This window comes from Schistocerca cancellata, chromosome 3 (genome assembly GCF_023864275.1).
Source record: "Schistocerca cancellata isolate TAMUIC-IGC-003103 chromosome 3, iqSchCanc2.1, whole genome shotgun sequence".
In the NCBI taxonomy this organism is placed as follows: Eukaryota; Metazoa; Arthropoda; class Insecta; order Orthoptera; family Acrididae; genus Schistocerca; species Schistocerca cancellata.
Window position 1 is genome coordinate 278,444,131 of NC_064628.1, and position 23,252 is coordinate 278,467,382.

A 23,252-nucleotide genomic window follows, 5' to 3' on the forward strand; every position below is an offset into this window, starting at 1 on the left:
TCTGTATATTCAATACTTCAGTACGTATGCACTCATGTCATTTGTTACTAATTGTATATACATTTCGTAAATTGCTAATATGTTCTCAACTCCAGTGCGAGTACACTCATGTCACTTATCAACACGATTTTCTGCCATTCTGTTTATTTGTTCTGAAAATGCTAAAGAATTTTTTCAGTGCATGTGCACTTTGTTTCTGTCAAATAATTTGTATATACAGTTTTCTGATTTACTACTATGTTTTGTACTCACATCCTGTCTTTGTCTGATATATTTTGTACTTGGTGCATGTGCACAACATTTAATTTATGTACTAAATTTGAATATTCTGTAAATTGTAAAAATTTCTTGCGATGGCAAGTCCAAATGACTCACCATCGCTGCCAAATTTTTGCCCCCCCAGTGGAGGGTTATGAAACACGTATGTAACATAGCAGCGATGGTGAGGCACGCTAAAATCTTTGACCAGAGAGCCTATAATCGTGGTTAGTCTGCGCTTGACCGCGCGAGTGTTGCGGGCAGTTCGGCAGTACTCGTCGAGTTGTGCAGTACTCTGTCTGTAGTCGTTGAGAGCAGTTCGGTTGTAGTTGTCATGTAGTTCAGTTCAGTAGTGGTCTGGTCCTGTCACGGTCGCGAGCGGGACGCAGTCGGCGAGCGTCGACATGGCATTCTGGTCAAGAGGCTAAATGAGGTATATTGTTAATTAAGGTAATCATCAGATAATGTAAAGTTCATTTATTGTAATTAATTTCCAACAAGTGCCCCAATAATAATTATGATTTCAAAAGCAATTTTATTGAACTAAATTTCGTTCCACTTCCCTTAAACAAATTTCAGTTAAATTACAAAAAAAAAAAAAGGAATATTATTATTTGCAATGCAGTTCCTCCAAGCTGTGCGCAAGAATAAGAGCAGAAATTTGACTAGCAGTTACAATGAGGTAAGAATTTAATTCTGATTTTTGCACAGGGCCAAAGACCGATATTTCGGTTTAATTGAATTTTCATTGTCACTGAGATTTCATTCCTTATTAAATTGACTTTCATTTTTGGGGAGATTACACTTAGCACGATTATAATTGTCATTTCAAATTATTGTCATTTTAAGAAAATTTCTCTGGGAGGTTACACTATTGTCTCATTTTTTCTTACATTTAGCCGGGAGATTACTCTTGGCTCCATTTATAATAAAATAATTGTCTTAAGAAATTTTGTGGGAAGGTTACAACGAATCCATAGACGTCCCAGTCCGTACTCGATGGATTAAAATCGTCCCCGTCTAATTTGGGTGATGTGCGCAGACTTTCTTTGAATGATACTGCAACAGATGTGGCGGAATAGAGTGACCGGTAAAAACATTCCATAATTAACTAGAGTTCACATACGTCTGGAAATTGTCTCCAGATTCAATAGTAACGATCAATTTAGACCTTGATAGACACAAAATTACAGCAACGAATACAGCCCTTCCTGCGGCGTCTAATACTGTATTTCGTAAGTCCCTGAAAAGTAAAGTTATATAAGCGTTACAGAGGATGCTATAAGATGTTACACATCAACGACAAAACAGTTTATTATTTAAGTTCCTGAAAAATAAAATACAGTTACATATGCGCTACGAAGGACTCAGTCATGTACACATCTCTGACTGCACCTAAAAAAAAAAAAAAAAAAAAAAAAAAAAAAAGACAGGCTCTTGGTCGTCTACACAATTAAAATTTTCACTACACAGATCGTTGCTACATTCTGACATTCTTTACATGGAAAAGGGGGAGGGGATGGTTTATTGTGGCGCCACCAACTTGCAGATTCAGATTAAGAGGCTACTGTTACACTATACAACAGTTGCTACATCTAATCATTAGACTGGCATCCTCGTTTCGCAGTTTTCAGTCCATGCCTTCCATGAACCAACCGTAACAGTGCCGTATCATCCTGACCCATTCGTAGCCCACACACTAAGTATCAATTTTTTGTATAGCAGTAGTAGTCCTTATGGTGTACGATAGTAATACCAAACACGAAGCCGCGCGGGGTAGCCGCGCCGTTTTGGGCGTCTTGTCACGGTTCGGGCGGCTCGCCCCGTCGGAGATTCGAGACCTCCTTCGGGCATAGGTGTGTGTGTTGTCCTTAGCTAAGTTAGTTTAAGTTAGATTAAGTAGTGTGTAAGCTTAGAGATCGATGACCTCAGCAGTTTGGTTCCATAAGACTTAACCACAAATACCCAAACACGAACAAATGAAATTAAGTAGCACCTGGAAATCATCACGCTACTCACAAATCACCAGTGTACAAAACTAGCTACACAGAAAGTCCCATACATTGCAGAATTATCGTGTGCAGTGGCGCAGTGGTTAGTGGGCTTTCATTCTGCAGGATAACGGTTCAAATCCGTGTCCGACCATCCGCATTTAGGTTTTCTGTGATTTCCCTAAATCACTCCAGCCTAATACATTGATGGTTCCTTTGAAAGGGCACGGTCACTCTCCTTCCCCATCCTTGGAAAATTCCGAAGTTGTGCTCCTTCTCCAATGACCTCGACGTCGACAGGACGTTAAACCCTAATCTTTCTTTCTTTTTACATAGTGGCTAGAAACTATTAACGTAGTAGTCACTACAATTGTTTACAGTGATAGGCATTCGTGTTCTCCACGTGGGGTTTGCCCCCATGTTAACCAGATTCTACAGCTTCCTGTTTGACAGAATTTGAACAGTTAATGTTTATAATACGACATGGACCTTTGTACTGCTCATTAGACGAAACTTCTTTCTCTCTTCGATTACCTTGTTCAAACACATGTCAGTTTTAAGCAGATCGAGGCCCCTTATTTCATATTTAATGGACTGCATTATCTTATCATGGTGTTCCTCTCTCTCAAATGGCTCTGAGCACTATGGGACTTAACATCGATGGTCATCAGTCCCCTAGAACTTGGAACTACTTAAACCTAACTAACCTAAGGACATCACACAACACCCAGCCATCACGAGGCAGAGAAAATCCCTGACCCCGCCGGGAATCGAACCCGGGAACCCGTGCGTGGGAAGCGAGAACGCTACCGCACGACCACGAGATGCGGGCATCCTCTCTCTCGTGAGCCTTTTCACGTAACTCTTCCATGCTCGTCTACGTCCTCTCTTCCTACATTCTATCTGCGGTTGATGAATTCTATAAATCTCCGAAAATTTGCTTTCAGGTGCATGATTCAGCACAATTTTACATGCTGCGAAACCCGTTGCGGCATGTGGGATGCTGTTGGTCACTTCTTCAAAGACCTCTATATATTTTCCCATCTACTGTATTTGTTATCGCAATCCATTCAACACATGTGGTTCACTCCATCCATAATTCTCTGTTCTGGTTTAGAAGCATACCAATATTAAGTCATTAAGACTTATTCGATGTTGTTCCTGTTAGCTATTCTGTCCATTCTCTTGAGATAAATTGTGGACCATTGTCTATCAGAATTTGTTTACACTTACATATGTTTGTGAAGTAATGGTTCTCCAGTTCTTTCGAAGTCACTTTGCTGTTCACTTCTCAACAGATGGAACTCTGGTTACTATCCTGAGATGCATGAAATTTCCATGGCATTTCGATGGAGAACCGATTAAATACATGGCCATAATATCCTTGATGCCTTTTGGAATTATAGGGTGCATAGGCCCTTAGTGGCTACTAGTTGTTGTCTTTGACACCTGACATCATTACATATGCGTAGAATTTTTCAGATCTTCCTATTCATTCGAAAAAATATATATATTTGCTTTTGTGCTTCTCTAATCATTTGTCTGCTCCAAAATGGGCATTTCTGAAATGCATGTGCTTTTCAGTTGCTTTCTATTGAGTACACGATCTTAAATCCTGATGACTCACTCACATGCCGATAAATTCTGATGAATCACTTTTCTCAGTCTGTCTTCCCTGCTCAGCTGTACTTTACTTTAACGCTCTTCAGTGCCGGAGCCTCGGTTTGCTCTCTCCAGGCATAGTCAAGTAACTTCATCACATATGATTCATACTGTACTCCTTTAATCAAATTAAAACTCAGTTCGTTTATGTATGGACTATTTACAATGATAGTTTCTATACCCAGTGGCATCCTTGAATATCCACCTGGTAAGGTGTTTTGGGTTCCAGGTCGGTAAATAACACTTAATTGGTATTGTTGCAAGGAGAGTGAGGCAACTATGATGTAATTTGCTTTGAAGCAGGAAAGGCAAGGCCTTAGGGTCTGGAATGTTTTATGACTCTGCTTACTAAATAATGTCTAAGTATGGTCAATGCCATCAGTATTGCGAATGGTATTACAGGTGCCTCTCTCTCCGTTATGGTATACTGTCACTCCAGTTTCATCACAGCCATGCTCGCAAATGGAGTTTTTTTATGTTATTGTAGTTAGCCTCATCCAGATGGTACAGACCATACCCAGTCCTAGATTCGAACTGCCACAGGCCATGTAAAACTCTTTATTCAACTTTGTAAGTGATCCTACACGTTTCTTTATCTCTTAAAATTCCCATTGGCATTCCTCAGTCCACTGCCATAAAACCTTTCTTGTTAATACGTTCAGGAAATGAACGTTGTTAAGTGACTGATCCCCAATAAATTTCCTACACCATCCATACAAGCTGAGAAATCATGTAAGCTGTTACATACGACGAGGTGCTGCAAAATCCTTAACTGACTGCAGTTTTGCACCGTCCAGTTTGCTTCCCTGTACATTTATAATATGTCCCGGGAATTTAATTTCATTCTTCCAAATTCCAGCTTTTTTTAAGCTTGCAGCCCTTTTAAAAAGCCACAAGCACCTTATCAATTATTGTCACATGTGCTTCCAAAGTTGGAGATGCCATTAAAATACGTACAAACACCTTTTTAATTAACTGTCCACCAAAACATTGTCTAATGATCTTACAAAAGCTGAGGTGGAAGCATTCAAACCTGGTGGCACTGCACAGTGCTGGTAGCACCTTCTTCCGTACAAGAATGCTGTATATTGCCTGGTATTCTATAGCGAAAGGATCAACCATTATCCTGACATCAAAACAGTACTACCAAATACTCTCGTCCCATGGAACTTCGGGAGTAATTCTTCTTAATTCTGGGCTCTGTCGCGCTGTGGGATCTTTATCCTATTCACTGGGCATCCATCCAGCACGATTCTTACATCAATATTCCGCTGTTCTACCGCTGTTATTACTTACACGTCGACGTCTCGAAGATTAACATCATTAGCATCTTTTAAAGCCTCTCCCACAGCTCCATGTTTTGACTGCGAAATGGTGCATTGTAGTTCAGAAATGATTCATGTCCACCTGCAGCTTGCATTCTACCGTCTTTATCACCCCTGGTTCACTCGAGGAAACCTGCTGATAGCTTTTTAAGGTCTTTAGCAGATCTTTCATTTGTTACAGGTTTTCCTGTTCTACGGACGTGAGATTTTTCTCGAGTACAAGCACTGCCTTCTGTGCTTGCTTGGCCTTCTTGTCTCCATTGCTGCTGAATCTGCCTTCAAGGTAGTCTGTGGTGATAACTGCAGTTTAGACAAACAACACAACTCGGTTACTCCTCTCATCTCCTTAACATTGAATCATAATGGCATGTTATCCTTTCTTTTGAACCTCTACACAACCATTCTGAAAATTCAAATAGCTTTGTGCTCCATCAAACACTCAACACTTAATATACTAAACCAGGTACCACAAGTGCCGACGCATCACAATCATCATCACTTAGCCTAACTGTAACTAATATTTTCTCTTCAATTATCTTGATTTTTTTGCGTCCAACGCACTTGTAATACATTTTCCATTCACTGTAAAGCTCCATATCTTTCTTCTCTATTCTAACTAACTCATATACATCTTCTGCGACACAGCGTTAACCCGAGGACTGAGTCTACCAAAAGTTCTACACCAGCTCAGAAAAAAATGTGCTTCAGATACGGTTTGAATAATGTCTTCATGCTCTTCACCATATACCTGCATAAATTCATCAACAATGTCAGTAGTATCTTCTATCTTTTGTACTGACATAACCTTTGGTCCTACATCATCTGCTTCTGACGACTGCGTCAGGAACCTGGCTTAGTGTCCCTCGCTTCCAAGACACCGCAACATACCTGGGCCGTTCTATACATTCCGCTCCCTGCCAGCTGCCTCAGCTTCATGTGTTGTTACGCATCCTATGTTCCATCGGCTGTAGCCGCCAGGCTGTACGTGGCATCTTCCCCGACCTCACAAGCGTCGCTGATATCTTCTGTCGTCCTTTTCATTCCAGTACTGTCCATTATATCCTTTATCGTCGTGTGATCACATGCCGTTATTCCTCTCGCAGTTTCCTGACAGCCCTCGACGTTTGAAAATGGCTCTGAGCACTATGGGACGTAACATCTGAGGTCATCAGTGTTGTTCCACCAACTGCGTTGCCGTGGACCAGTAATGTTTCAAAAACTCTTTTTCGAAGTCAGCTTACATCTCGCACTTTTTTACAATTCTCATTCACAAAGCACCATCTTTCTACATCTACATCTACATTTATACTCCGCAAGCCACCCAACGGTGTGTGGCTGAGGGCACTTTACGTGCCACTGTCATTACCTCCCTTTTCTGTTCCAGTCGCGTATGGTTCGTGGGAAGAACGACTGTTTGAAAGCCTCCGTGCGCGCTCGAATCTCTCTAATTTTACATTCGTGATCTCCTCGGGAGGTATAAGTAGGGGGAAGCAATATATTCGATACCTCATCCAGAAACGCACCCTCTCGAAACCTGGCGAGCGAGCTACACCGCGATGCAGAGCGCCTCTCTTGCAGAGTCTGCCACTTGAGTTTGCTAAACATCTCCGTAACGCTATCACGGTTACCAAATAACCCTGTCACAAAACGCGCCGCTCTTCTTTGGATCTTCTCTATCTCCTCCGTCAACCCGATCTGGTACGGATCCCACACTGATGAGCAATACTCAAGTATAGGTCGAACGAGTGTTTTGTAAGCCACCTCCTTTGTTGATGGACTACATTTTCTAAGGACTCTCCCAATGAATCCCAACCTGGTACCCGCCTTACCAAAAATTAATTTTATATGATCATTCCATTCATATCGTTCCGCACGCATATTCCCAGATATTTTACAGAAGTAACTGCTACCAGTGTTTGTTTCGCTACCGTATTATCATACAATAAAGGATCCTTCTTTCTATGTATTCGCAATTCATTACGTTTGTATATGTTAAGGGTCAGTTGCCATTCCCTGCACCAAGTGCCTATCTGCTGCAGATCTTCCTGCATTTCGCTACAATTTTCTAATGCTGCAACTTCTCTGTGTACTACAGCATCATCCGCGAAAAGCCGCATGGAACTTCCGACACTATCTACTAGGTCATTTACATATATTGTGAAACGCAACGGTCCCATAACACTCCCCTGTGGCACGTCAGAGGTTACTTTAACGTCTGTAGACGTCTCTCCATTGATAACAACATGCTGTATTCTGTTTGCTAAAAACTCTTCAATCCAGCCACACAGCTGGTCTGATATTCCGTAGGCTCTTACTTTGTTTATCAGGCGACAGTGCGGAACTGTATCGAACGCCTTCCGGAAGTCAAGGAAAATAGCATCTACCTGTGAGCCTGTATCTAATATTTTCTGGGTCTCATGAACAAATAAAGCGAGTTGGGTCTCACACGATCGCTGTTTCCGGAATCTATGTTGATTCCTACAGAGTAGATTCTGGGTTTCCAAAAACGACATGATACGCGAGCAAAAAACATGTTCTAGAATTCTACAACAGATCGAGGTCAGAGATATAGGTCTATAGTTTTGCGCATCTGCTCGACGACCCTTCTTGAAAACTGGAACTACCTGTGCTCTTTTCCAATCATTTGGTACCTTCCGTTCCGCTAGAGACTTGCGGTACCCGGCTGTTAGAAGGGGGGCAAGTTCTTTCGCGTACTCTGCGTAGAATCGAATTGGTATCCCGTCAGGTACAGTGGACTTTCCTCTGTTGAGTGATTCCAGTTGCTTTTTCTGTTCCTTGGGCACTTATTTCGATGTCAGCAATTTTTCCGTTTGTGCGAGGATTTAGAGAAGGAACTGCAGTGCGGTCTTCCTCTGTGAAACAGCTTTGGAAAAAGGTGTTTAGTATTTCAGCTTTACGCGTGTCATCCTCTGTTTCAATGCCATCATCATCCTGGAGTTTCTGGATATGCTGTTTCGAGCCACTTACTGATTTAACGTAAGACCAGAACTTCCTAGGATTTTCTGTCAAGTCGGTACATAGAATTTTACTTACAAATTCACTGAACGCTTCACGCATAGCCCTCCTTACGCTAACTTTGATATCGTTTAGCTTCTGTTTGTGTGAGAGGTTTTGGCTGCGTTTACACTTGGAGTGAACCTCTCTTTGCTTTCTTACGTTAAATCAGTAAGTGGCTCGAAACAGCATATCCAGACTCTCCAGGATGAGGATGGCATTTAAACCGAGGATGACACGCGTAAACCTTTCCCTATTCTGAGAACATTTTCAGCTGTCAATCCCTTAGTTGAGGTATCACACTTTTATAAGTGATTTAAGTAGTCCGTCAGATGCAAACTTCCGTTTGGATCAAATTTCCTAAAATTCCCGGTACTGAAGAAAACGTCACCATTTTGTATGCCCACTATAGTGCCTCGTGTTATGTCGCCAAATGATGATTTCATTCCATTGTTCACCTTTTTCCCAAACTTCTGCTTATCACTGCCAACAACCAATCGTGTCTCTTCACACACGTGCTCCACATGGCGTATATAAGTGTCCTGTTCAATACAACGATAATTATGAGATCTTCATTCTCCTTGTCAATGGCCTGCACCTTACGTTGACATCCCTGGATTTCCCCATGTGGTCTCTCCAATGCACGTCGTGGACTGGGATTTTTCACTGAGTTCCCTTTCTACTTCACTGAGTCCGGTTTCGACCTTCTCAAAGCGCGTATATTCTGTGACCTGTTAATCTATCAGAACCGTGAGAATGTCTACCTTTTGGTTACTTTCGTCGTTCAACTTTTTTATTGTTGTCTCCAATCGTGTGTCATTTTTATCAGTTTTTGTGGTAAAGTCCTGCTTCAGCTGTATACTGCTTCGTTTTCTCTCTGCAAATTTTCATCAACACTGCGAACTTACCAGTCCTGCTCTATTCTCGTACGAGTGTCTCTAGGATAGCTGACAATTTCGCACTCAGACTTCCTGTGTTTACAGACTCACGACATTCCCTTACCCACAATATCCAGACATCTCAATACTGTCTATTTCAATTTACCTCTATCACATCAGCATCACTAGATTGGGCAGTATCTACATCCCCATCATTACAACAGCATTGTCGTCATTATCTGACAAGATCAAGTGAATTACCTCACACAAGCATAAAAAATAGAATTGAAAAGTTGAATCAAAATATCTCTCTTCTACAGTACAGAAAATAGGATAATATATAAAAACGTACATATATACACTCCTGGAAATGGAAAAAAGAACACATTGACACCGGTGTGTCAGACCCACCATACTTGCTCCGGACACTGCGAGAGGGCTGTACAAGCAATGATCACACGCACGGCACAGCGGACACACCAGGAACCGCGGTGTTGGCCGTCGAATGGCGCTAGCTGCGCAGCATTTGTGCACCGCCGCCGTCAGTGTCAGGCAGTTTGCCGTGGCATATGGAGCTCCATCGCAGTCTTTAACACTGGTAGCATGCCGCGACAGCGTGGACGTGAACCGTATGTGCAGTTGACGGACTTTGAGCGAGGGCGTATAGTGGGCATGCGGGAGGCCGGGTGGACGTACCGCCGAATTGCTCAACACGTGGGGCGTGAGGTCTCCACAGTACATCGATGTTGTCGCCAGTGGTCGGCGGAAGGTGCACGTGCCCGTCGACCTGGGACCGGACCGCAGCGACGCACGGATGCACGCCAAGACCGTAGGATCCTACGCAGTGCCGTAGGGGACCGCACCGCCACTTCCCAGCAAATTAGGGACACTGTTGCTCCTGGGGTATCGGCGAGGACCATTCGCAACCGTCTCCATGAAGCTGGGCTACGGTCCCGCACACCGTTAGGCCGTCTTCCGCTCACGCCCCAACATCGTGCAGCCCGCCTCCGGTGGTGTCGCGACAGGCGTGAATGGAGGGACGAATGGAGACGTGTCGCTTCTGCCTTGGTGCCAATGATGGTCGTATGCGTGTTTGGCGCCGTGCAGGTGAGCGCCACAATCAGGACTGCATACGACCGAGGCACACAGGGCCAACACCCGGCATCATGGTGTGGGGAGCGATCTCCTACACTGGCCGTACACCACTGGTGATCGTCGAGGGGACACTGGATAGTGCACGGTACATCCAAACCGTCATCGAACCCATCGTTCTACCATTCCTAGACCGGCAAGGGAACTTGCTGTTCCAACAGGACAATGCACGTCCGCATGTATCCCGTGCCACCCAACGTGCTCTAGAAGGTGTAGGTCAACTACCCTGGCCAGCAAGATCTCCGGATCTGTCCCCCATTGAGCATGTTTGGGACTGGATGAAGCGTCGTCTCACGCGGTCTGCACGTCCAGCACGAACGCTGGTCCAACTGAGGCGCCAGGTGGAAATGGCATGGCAAGCCGTTCCACAGGACTACATCCAGCATCTCTACGATCGTCTCCATGGGAGAATAGCAGCCTGCATTGCTGCGAAAGGTGGATATACACTGTACTAGTGCTGACATTGTGCATGCTCTGTTGCCTGTGTCTATGTGCCTGTGGTTCTGTCAGGGTGATCATGTGATGTATCTGACCCCAGGAATGTGTCAATAAAGTTTCCCCTTCCTGGGACAATGAATTCACGGTGTTCTTATTTCAATTTCCAGGAGTATATATATATATATATATATATATATGTATGTATGTATATATATAATCTGCAAGCCACCGTACGGTACGAGACGGAGGGTATTGTAGTAAATTTGGTTTTTTGGTAGGTAGTTTTATTTTTTAAAGTTTAGGGGGATAGGAACTCGTGAATTCCCTGATTTTCGATCCGAAGTAAAATTGCCAAAAGAAAATTTATTTCTATGTCAACAAATTTCTATTAAAGTTTTCTAAGTCACCGAAAGAAAGTGTTTTTAATGCAGTATTGAGAATGTAACTTTTCACGACCGTATGGGACAATATGGGTCAATTTACTACAGAAATAACAACCTTGGATAATTTTTTAGATTTAACAGAGTGACTTTGCTTTTAGAATCTCTTTTTACCTAATTTTACAGTAGGCTGTGTAGATCTTCGTTTTCTCTTGATAGCTGCTGGTCAGGCTATTGTCTCCGTTGATTTTATCCCTCGTATTCTTGAAGTATGTAGGTATGGAGATGATTTTTTTTCTCACTCTTGATCTTGCTGTTTTTCATATTCATTTATTGCTTGTACTTATTTACGACCATACGAAATTGAGTTGCAATGAAATCTGACATTATCGAATCTTCAAACTGGTCAATATCATTTACAAGAATACATCAGTCACTTGCACTGTTCCTATGAACTGCTCTTCGTGTTATCACAGTAAGAGATCTTAATTGCAACTGCTGCCGCTCTCGACTGGCGGACGTCTATCAACGATACCGCACCTCTTTGGTCAGAGATAGCAATGCCTTGTCTTCGCTGCTTCCGACAAAAGAGCGCGTTTACAAGAAAATTTATTTATTTATTTTAACATTAATTTACAAAAATGATAATTTAAATAATAAATTGCGTAATTTCATTTGAATAAAAAAAATAAACATTTTTCTTTTTCGTCATTTGCGTCAGTGGGGAGGGGTCTGGTCCACTACACCGCCCCCTAATGTTCACTGACGCATGAGGTCACTTTTCTTGGTTCATGCGGATAGTGAACAGTACCTTTTACACTTTCACATATATCTATATAGATCTCTAAGAAAAAATTCAGCTCTGCTCTAAATCTAATTGAAGAAGTGCTATACTAGGTGATATTCTTAACTACTACAAAAAATTTTATTAGATAAATTCATACATACATACACATATATATATATTACATACAAAAAAGATTTTTTGGTTTTACAATTGCGTTTTTTCCTCTTTTGCTCGCGTTGGCGAGTCCTCAGATTCGTCCTGTTGGGATTGGATACCCTTTGTTTCCCTTACGGTTGGCGGTCGGCAGGCTGTTGTTCCGTGGGACCATTGTTTGGCTCGTGCGTCTAAGGCACGCAATGTCTTATCCCAGACTGTCGTTCCTGTCCTCCCGCATGACCGCGTTGTCCCTTCACTTGGAGGCTGTGAAAGTGCTGGATTCCTGGTGGTAAATGCTACTAGAAGTCGCGTTGTTTGCGCCAGTACCCAAAGTACCCGCTACGACGCCCCTTGGTGTGCCCCAGGTTCGAAGCACGAACTTCCAGCCCGCAGTATCACCTCACAGGTACGTAACACAAGCACTAACACTCACACGCCTTTTTCTTCACTTTCCTCCCTCGAGAGGTGTGATTTTTCACAATCACTTAAAGACTTTTTCCTTTCGCACTCGTTTTTTCCATTACTCTTGTCACAAGGCTCACTTTGTCTTCTTCCATGCCAACATTTTTTTATGAAGTACATCGTCATGAAAATATGCAAAACAAGAGGACAAATAATTATACTTCTGAAATTCCAGTTCATATATACTTTTGTTTTACACGAAAAATCCTTCATTCTTTTGTGGCATCAGTTATCCTTAATACTAAATACATACATCTTACATAGCTTTGTTTATACATACATTTTTAAACATGAAATTTAAATATCTTAACCTAAAGAGCCGAACTTTTTCAACCTTTGATTTTTCTTTCTTATTTTCTCTCTTTTATGGTGAACTCCTGTTGTACATAAGTTCCATTCTCAAGGTTCAATTGCTACTTCACTATTCACAAGGGTCTTCACCACTTCTCACTGCAATTCGAGTTATTTTTACACTACAAGTAGAAGGTGAAGAAATATGCTAAAAACTACCAATCTACAATACCTACAAAGAAGAACTTTTAACCATAAATATTTACATTCACTCCACATTTACTCTTTGTTTCTCACTTGTACACCAGTGATTTCTACAAGTTGTGTCAACTTAGAGCAAATTTCGTCTCTCAGTATATCTGAGGTCTGCGTTTTACCTTAAGCATCGTTTCTGTATCAGCGTTTTTTCGTGTTACAAGCTTGAAACTTACCTTAATTTTACTCTCCATGCTTCTTCTATTAATGTATTATGTACACTCTTAACAAACAATATTTACGTAGGTATATTTTCAGAGCTTCATGCTGTGCATGGCTATACATTGCATGTTTCAAAAATCATGGCATATTCTCTGCTATGGCTATGTACAAGTCCTTCATGTGTGCTTCCCACTATAATGTGTATGTGTACATGTATATAGTTTTGGGTGTAAAAGGATTTGTAGCTTAATATTGCTTAAATATTGCTTTTGCATATTCCTCCTGTTAAATTCAGATATGTCGTATATTCTCATAGCATTCCTGAGGTATTGTTTGCTTATTAACTTCATAGGTTAGTTACTAGTTTCCAGTAAGAGCAATAATCTTATTCAGATATTAGTGGTTCTTTAGGTTTCATGTAGCTTATCTTATGATGTCAGCTAGGCTACAGAATGTTAATTTGTTGTTTTCTCAACTACAGATAACTGTGTATATACACTTAAGAAATGTTGCAAAAATGCATATTGCTTCTTGTGTTATTTTGTGTCTAGAGGTGGTCCCTACTGAGCTGGCTTCAAATTTGAGCTATTCTCAACGTAAGTGTGGTTATTTGTGGTGTATTCTGTGCTTTTCTAATGGAAAATTCTTTATACTTGCCATTGCTTATTATCATAACATACATGGTTTCTAGATCATGTCATAGGTTCACTGTGGCTTCATACGCTCACACATATTCTACTCTCATTACACACTCATTCACCTTAAATCTACAATATTTGTGTGGCCCTCTCATTAGGTACCAACACCTCCATTTCCTCAATATTACCGTCATTAATGTGGGCCGGGCTTTATACTCTGGTCCCACTGTAAATTCCTCCTTCCTCTAATACGTAAAACTAAGTTAAGGCTCCCTGTAGGATTACCTCAGTGTTCACTCACATACAAAATTCTCACACAAATCCAAGTTATATCTCTCCCTGACAGTTACCGTGTGTATGACATAAGTGTTGTCTATAATAGTTCAACAGTTTGCCTTTTCCTTACAACAAAATATTCCTCCTTATTATTCAGCTTTCAGAATACTACCTTTTGCTCACGCTTCAACTTATGTTACCTTTTGTGCTTTTCATATGCATTTATGGTGTCTTTATATTGTTCTTTACTTGTTTGGCACTTCTATCTGAAAGAAAAGTAGTGTATACTATATAGTTTCTGCTTTTTCCTCTCATTTACTGTCATCTGTGCTTAATATTGCTTCAGTTTGCCTAGGCTTTACCTTGCAAGTGTTTGTGTACAATGTTAGGTTGAGATGACATTTGTTTTCAGTGTTAAGTGTTTTCCCTTCTCTTACTGTCTGCCTTTTACACATAATTAAGGTGGGTTTTGTAAATATTGTACATCATGTTCATAGCTATAGCTTTAGTGTTATGGTGGTGGATTTTCCTTTCTCTTGTAATTTGGCATCCATCTTTTGTACATAGCTTTCCTTATTCCTATTTTTGGCTGTACATAGTGTGAACTTACTGTCTAACCTTGACTTGTTATGTACATGAAGTGTTTAGAACATGTAGTGTGTGTCTCTAGCACTCCACTATTCCTCATGTTCTCTACAATACCTTACTTAGTCTACTTTCTATTTAAATGTAACTTATTGCCTAAAGTAAAGTTTACTATTTACACACGTGTCTTTTCTCTGATATTGTCGTAGCTTCCAAATGAGATTATTCTTTCTCTCTCATATTAGGTTCTGTGTGTCTTAAATACTTCCTTAAATCTTTATGTGGATATAATCCCTTGTTTTTCCCAGTTTTTGGGTAGCTTAGCAAGTATGCTCCAGGGTGTGGAATTTTACTAATTTTAAATGGAGCAGCATAAAGCATCTGCCATTTTTTGTTCAGTTTCTTAACCTTGGTAGACCTAGGGTGTGTCCATGTCATATCTGATAAGGTTTATTGTTTTCGTGTTGTTGCCCCCTACTCCGCCGTCGACTACTGCTGTGTAGGTGAGCAGTGTCGCGTGCTGTTTTCCGGGGTGTTGGCAACGCTGCCGTTAGTTAGTACGGGAGTACTGGCTGTGTTGTCATTCAATTCAATAATATTTACACTTGGCGTTTGCGCTTGCCACGCATTGCCAGTTGCTGGATATGTGGCTCGCCTGTTTCTTCCGAAAGTGTTGTTGTTTCTGTTATTGTTCTGTGTGTTATTATTTTGCCAATGTGGATTTGGCTGAAATCTGCCCCCTTCCTATTTCTGCCGTTTTGATACACGGGATTGTATCTGTTTTCCCTGCGGTTCCACGGTTTGTTTCCATATGTTTGACCATTCTGCCCCCGCGGGTAGTTAAGTTGTTGTGTTTGCCCGCCGGGTGTATTATTATTATTGTGATTGTAATTACCGTTACGGTTATTGCCGTTGTGGTTACTGTTATTGCGGTTGTTGCTGTTCTGCCTTTGACCGTTCTCGTGAATCAGGTCAAAGGTGCCCAGTACTGATAGAAAATAGTCAACATTATCTGCCGGTACTGTGGCGAGTCTTTCTCTGATCGGTTTTGGTAACTTCTCTTTAAGAATTTCCAAAACATCAACATAAGATATGGCTTTATCCCAATATCGAGTTTTATTTAGATATTTTTCGAAATATTTACGTAATCCTCCGCTTTTTGGATTGAATGGTTCAGGGTGGAATACCTCTTTCCGTAATCGTTCCTGAATTCCCTGGGACCAAAATTTGCCTAGGAATGCATTTTCGAAATCTGAATAGGTGTGGCAGTATTCTGCAATTTCATTCGCCCATAGGGCAGCTTCTCCTTGTATGTACCCAATGACATACTGTATTTTCTGCTCCTCACTCCAGTACTGTGGCAAAATGTTTTTGAATGATTTGAGGAAGACAACAGGGTGAATTTTTTTTATTTTCTGCAGAAAATACGTGGAACTGTCTGTACTTCAGTAAGCTTTTGTCTATGAAAGTTGCATGTGGTGTTGATGAATGACTACACGAGCAATGCGGTGTATAATTGCTACTTGACGGCATGCTGTGTAAACAGCTAACAGCTGGTGAAGTTCTATCTTTCGCTTGTGGTGTGTACCGTTGCTGTACCTGATCTTGTACTCGTACAATACTCTATTCATTACCAAATTCAATGCTTGGTGGTTTGCTTATAGCAGTGTCAGTAGTGACGGTTCTAGGTGTTTCTGTTTGTGTGTTTGTCTCTACAGATGTTTGTTTGGTTTGCTCTAGGGCATTCTTAACCTGTTCCGGTACTCTGTCAACTATTTCTGTCTCCTTTTCAGCTAGATGTCTTTCGAAACCTGTAAGGCATGTGCCGTATTCCCGCACCACCTTTTGTGCCATTGCTAAGTGTCTTCTAGACTTTCCTTTACTAAGCTTAGATCTTCCTTGATCTGTTTTTGCTCTAATTCTAGTGATCCTATTCGATCTGACAGTTTTGTAGCCTCTGTTGGAATGTTTCCGTAATTCTCCTGTATACTGTTTACTTCGGTGTTCTTGTTTCCTACGTCAGTAATCAGTTTGTTCTGTGATGACTGTAATTGTTCTTGTTGTTGGTGTAGTGTACCTAATTGATTCTTAAATTCATTATACTCCACAGCGAGGTGTTTTAACTGCACTGTGAGGCTCTGTACTTCATCTTTTACCCCTCTTATCTGCTGCGTTATATCCCTCTTTGATTCTTCTACCTTCTGATTTAAGCGTGTTAAAAGTCCCTATTCGTTTCACCCATTTTCTGTGTTAAGTCATACCTAGTTTTCTCGCTCGATTCGTCTATCTTTTGTGTGATCTGTGCGAGTTTGTCTCGTAGGAAGTGCAGAATGTGTTGTGTCGGGTTGTGAAGTTACAGGTTGTGTGTTCTGCAATTCACATGCACTCGAAATTTGTGTTTGTGTTTGATCTCTGTTCGGTACGTAAATTATTTTCCTTATTGTGTTGGGACTATCGTAAGATTCTGGGCCAAGCCCGTTACGGCTACTACCAGAACTTAACGTGTCCGAAGCTGTGTTAATCGGTTGCGTATCTTTGTCAACACTACACACTTCCAAACTTTGTATGCCCAAATCAGTAATATTGACTGTCGCGTCTGTCATGTTGTTTACATGTAGGTCAGCTGTGTCCATAGCAACACGTTCGTTGACGTGGCCTGTGACGTCACCTGTAGTGCGCAACATGGCTTCCGAAACGTTACTCGACAATTGTGACATTATTGATGTTAAGATTTTTTACGAATACACAAATTTTGCACTACAAATGATGTTTTTCACTTTCAAATTTGTAAAAAATGTGAATGAAGGTGTTACAAAACTTCACTGCACTCGCGTATTCCGCCAAGCGTGCTCTTAACACTGGGTACGTAAAGACAATGCTCTTTGACAATTCGGCTTACGTCACACGCATTCCCCAACCACACAATAGCAGCGTAAGCGATAGATATGGGTGGCAAAGTATGAACTACAAGATGTTACGACTTGCGCAAAGAAGCAGTATGAATTTGCATTTTATCACTCACCATTGGTGTCTTCGGATTGTTTGCTGATAAGAATGCACGTATGTACTTCTTTCACCGTATTTTCCGTCTCCTTTTTTAATATATTACTAATTTTCCTTTTATACTATGTGCATTGCTCATCCACAAATGCTGCACTCAATTTTGAAGTTGTTACATGTAACAGAAATTGACGTTATATTAACAATGACAAAGACAGAATCAATAAATACTTTCTTTAAGTCTACAATTTTCATAAAATTTTACACATTATCATATTCGTGTCCTGTCAAAAGGTAGCCAATTCTGTAGTAAATTTGGGTTTTTGGTAGGTAGTTTATTTTTTAAAGTTTAGGGGGATAGGAACTCGTGAATGCCCTGATTTTCGATCCGAAGTAAAATTGCCAAAAGAAAATTCATTTCTATGTGAACAAACCTCCCATGAACCATGGACCTTGCCGTTGGTGGGGAGGCTTGCGTGCCTCAGCGATACAGATAGCCGTACCGTAGGTACAACCACAACCGAGGGGTATCTGTTGAGAGGCCAGACAAACGTGTGGTTCCTGAAGAGGGGCAGCTGCCTTTTCAGTAGTTGCAGGGGTAACAGTCTGGATGATTGACTGATCTGGCCTTGCTGTGCTGGTACTGCGAACGGCTGAAAGCATGGGGAAAGTACAGCTCTCATTTTTCCCGAGGGCATGCAGCTTTACTGTATGATTAAATGATGATGGCGTTCTCTTGGATAAAATATTCCGGGGGTAAAATAGTCCCCCATTCGGATCTCAGGGCGTGGACTACTCAAGAGGACGTCGTTATCAGGAGAAAGAAAGCTGGCGCTCTACGGATCGGAGTGTGGAGTGTCAGATCCCTCAATCGGGCAGGTAGGTTACAAAATTTAAAAAGGGGAAATGGATAGGTTAAAGTTAGATATAGTGGGAATTAGTGAAGTTCGGTGGCAGGAGGAACAAGACTTCTGGTCAGGTGACTACAGGGTTATAAACACAAAATGAAATAGGGGTAATGCAGGAGTAGGTTTAATATTGAATAGGAAAATAGGAATTCGCGTAAGCTACTACAAACAGCACAGCGAACGCATTGTTGTGGCAAAGATAGATGCGAAGCCCACACCTACTACAGTAGTACAAGTTTATATACCAGCTAGCTCTGCAGATGACGAAGAAATTGGAGAAATGTATGATGAAATAAAAGAAATTATTCAGATTGTGAAGGGAGACGAAAATTTAATAGTCATGGGTGACTGGAATTCGTCAGTAGGAACAAGGAGAGAAGGAAACGTAGTAGGTGAATATGGATTGGGGCTAAGAAATGAAAGAGGAAGCCGCCTGGTAGATTTTTGCACAGAGCACAACATAATCATAGCTAACACTTGGTTTAAGAATCATGAAAGAAGGTTGTATACATGGAAGAACCCTGGTGATACTAAAAGGTATCAGATTATTTAATGGTAAGACAGAGATTTAGGAACCAGGTTCTAAATTGTAAAACATTTCCAGGGGCAGATGTGGACTCTGACCACAATCTATTGGTTATGACCTGTAGATTAAAACTGAAGAAACTGCAAAAAGGTGCGAATTTAAGGAGGTGGGACCTGGATAAACTGAAAGAACCATAGGTTGTACAGAGTATCAGGGAGAACATAAGGGAACAATTGACAGGAATGGGGGAAAGAAATACAGTAGAAGACGAATGGGTAGCTTTGAGGGATGAAGTAGTGAAGGCAGCAGAGTATCAAGTAGGTAAAAAGTCGAGGGCTAGTAGAAATCCTTGGGTAACAGAAGAAATACTGAATTTAATTGATGAAAGGAGAAAATATAAAAATGCAGTAAATGAAGCAGGCAAAAAGGAACACAAACGTCTCAAAAATGAGATCGACAGGAAGTGTAAAATGGCTACACAGGGATGGCTAGAGGACAAATGTAAGGATGTAGAGGCTTATCTCACTAGGGGTAAGATAGATACTGCCCACAGGAAAATTAAAGAGACCTTTGGAGATAAGAGAACCACTTGTATGAACATCAAGAGCTCAGATGGAAACCCAGTTCTAAGCAAAGAAGGGAAAGCAGAAAGGTGGAAGGAGTATATAGAGGGTCTATACAAGGGCGATGTAATTGAGGACAATATTATGGAAATGGGAGAGGATGTAGATGAAGATGAACTGGGAGATATGATACTGCTTGAAGAGTTTGACAGAGCACTGAAAGACCTGAGTCGGAACAAGGCCCCCGGAGTGGACAACATTCCATTGGAACTACTGACGGCCTTGGGAGAGCCAGTCCTGTCAAAACTCTACCATCTGGTGAGCAAGATGTATGAAACAGGCGAAATACCCTCAGACTTCAAGAAGAATATAATAATTCCAATCCCAAAAAAATGGCTCAAATGGCTCTGAGCACTATGGGACTCAACTGCTGTGGTCATAAGTCCCCTAGAACTTAGAACAACTTAAACCTAACTAACCTAAGGACAGCACACAACACCCAGCCATCACGAGGCAGAGAAAATCCCTGACCCCGCCGGGAATCGAACCCGGGAACCCGGGCGTGGGAAGCGAGAACGCTACCGCACGACCACGAGATGCGGGCCCAATCCCAAAGAAAGCACGTGTTGACAGATGTGGAAATTACCGAACAAACAGTTTAATATGCCACAGCTGCAAAATACTAACACGAATTCTTTACAGACGAATGGAAAAACTAGTAGAAGCCGACCTCGGGGAAGATCAGTTTGGATTCCGTAGAAACACTGGAACACGTGAGGCAATACTGACCTTACGACTTATCTTAGAAGAAAGATTAATGAAAGGCAAACCTACGTTTCTAGCATTTGTAGACTTAGAGAAAGCTTTTGACAAGGCTATTTACAATTTGTACAGAAACCAGATGGCAGTTATAAGAGTCGAGGGACATGATAGGGAAGGAGTGGTTGGGAAGGGAGTAAGACAGGGTTGTAGCCTGTCCCCGATGTTATTCAGTTTGTATATTGAGCAAGCAGTAAAGCATACAAAAGAAAAGTTCGGAGTAGGTATTAAAATCCATGGTGAAGAAATAAAAACTTTGAGGTTCGCCGATGACATTGTAGTTTTGTAAGAGACAGCAAAGGACTTGGAAGAGCAGCTGAACGGAATGGGCAGTGTCCTGAAACGAGGGTATAAGATGAACATCAACAAAAGCAAAACGAGGATAATGGAATGTAGTCGATTTAAGTCGGGTGATGCTGAGGGAAATAGATTAGGAAATGAGACACTTAAAGTAGTAAAGGAGTTTTGCTATTTGGGGAGCAAAATAACTGATGATGGTCGAAGTATAGAGGATATAAAATGTAGACTGGCAATGGCAAGGAAAGCGTTTCTGAAAAAGAAAAATTTGTTAATATCGAGTATAGATTTAAGTGTCAGGAAGTCATTTCTGAAAGTATTTGTATGGAGTGTAGCCATGTATGGAACTGAAACATGGACGATAAATAGTTTGGACAAGAAGAGAATAGAAGCTTTCGAAATGTGGTGCTACAGAAGAATGCTGAAGATTAGATGGGTAGATCACATAACTAATGAGGAAGTATTGAATAGGATTGGGGAGAAGAGAAGTTTGTGAAACAACTTGACCAGAAGAAGGGATCGGTTGGTAGGACATGTTCTGAGGTATCAAGGGCTCACCAATTTGGAATCGGAGGGCAGCGTGGAGGGTAAAAATCGTAGTGGGAGACCAAGAGAGGAATACACTAAGCAGATTCAGAAGGATGTAGGTTGCAGTAGGTACTGGGAGATGAAGAAGCTTGCACAGGATAGAGTAGCATGGAGAGCTGCATCAAACCAGTCTCAGTATTGAAGACCACAACAACAACAATGTGAACAAATTTCTATTAAAGTTTTCTAAGTCGCCGAAAGACAGAGTGAATTTGCTTTTAGAATCTCTTTTTACCTAATTTTGTAGTAGGCTGTGTAGATCTTCGTTTTCTCTTGATAGCTGCTGGTCAGGCTATTGTCTCCGTTGATTTTCTCCCTCGTATTCTTGAAGTAGGTAGGTATGGAAATGATTTTATTTTCTCACTCTTGATCTTGCTGTTTTTCATATTCATTTATTGCTTGTACTTATTTACGACCATACGAAATTGAGTTGCAATGAAATCTGACATTATCGAATCTTCAAACTGGTCAATATCATTTACAAGAATACATCAGTCACTTGCACTGTTCCTATGAACTGCTCTACGTGTTTTCACAGTAAGAGATCTTAATTGCAACTGCTCCCGCTCTCGACTGGCGGACGTCTATCAACGATACCGCACCTCTTTGGTCAGAGATAGCAATGCCTTGTCTTCGCTGCTTCCGACGAAAGAGCGCGTTTACAAGAAAATTTATTTATTTATTTTAATATTAATTTACAAAAATGATAATTTAAGTAATTAATTGCGTAATTTCATTTGAATAAAAAAAATAAACATTTTCCTTTTTCGTCATTTGCGTCAGAGTGGAGGGGTCTGTTCCACTACAGTATCCTGTACCAGTACTAGTCATTTCATTACCTTCTGCACGCGAACAGAGCGAGAGAAACACGACTGTCTGTACGCCTCCGTATGAGCGCTATTTTCTCGTATTTATCTCCCCGGCCCCCTCGTGATATTTATGTGGGTGGCAGTAGACTCGATCTGAAGTCAGCTTCTAATGCCTGTTATCTAAATTTCTGTGTAGTGTTCCACGGAAAGAATGTCACATTCTGTGCAAGGATTCCCATTTGAATTTTTGAAGCATCTCCGCAATACTTAACTGTTTCTCGAACCCTTCGGTAATGGATCTAGAACCCCGTCGCTGAGTTGTTTCGATGTCTTCCTTTAATTTGACTTCGGCGGACTCCAAACACTTGAGCAGTAGTCAAGGTTAGGTCGCACTAGCGACCTGCATGCGGTCCCTTTTACAGATGAACCACACTCTCCCAAAATTCTCCCAGTATACCGAAGCCGGCCAGTCACCTTCCCTACTTGCTCGTCAAATTTCATATCGCTTTACAATTATCGACTAGACATTTAAACGACATGACTGTGTCAAGGAGGGCATTACTAATGCTGTGTCCCAACATTACGGGTTTGTTCTTCATACTCATCCGCATAACTTATATTTTTTCTTACGTTTACAGCTAGCTGCTATTCATTGAACCAACTAGAAATTTAGTCTAATTCATTTTGTATCATCCTACAGTCACTAATCTTCGACACCTTCCCGTACACCACAGCAGCATCAGCGAACAACCGCAGACTGTTGTGTTGCCCACCCTCTCCGCCACATCATTGATGAATATATATAAAATAATAGTGGTCCTGTCACACTTCCGTGGGGCATTACTGGCAATACCATAGTAACAAATGAACACTTCCAGTCGAGGACAACATATTGGGTTCTATCTTAGAGCCACACAAGATGTGGGAACCTATTCCATATATTCGTAACTTCATTAACAGTCTGCAGTAAGTCACCGTGTCACAAGCTTTCCGGAACTGTAGAAATATGGAATCTGCCTGTTGCCCTATAT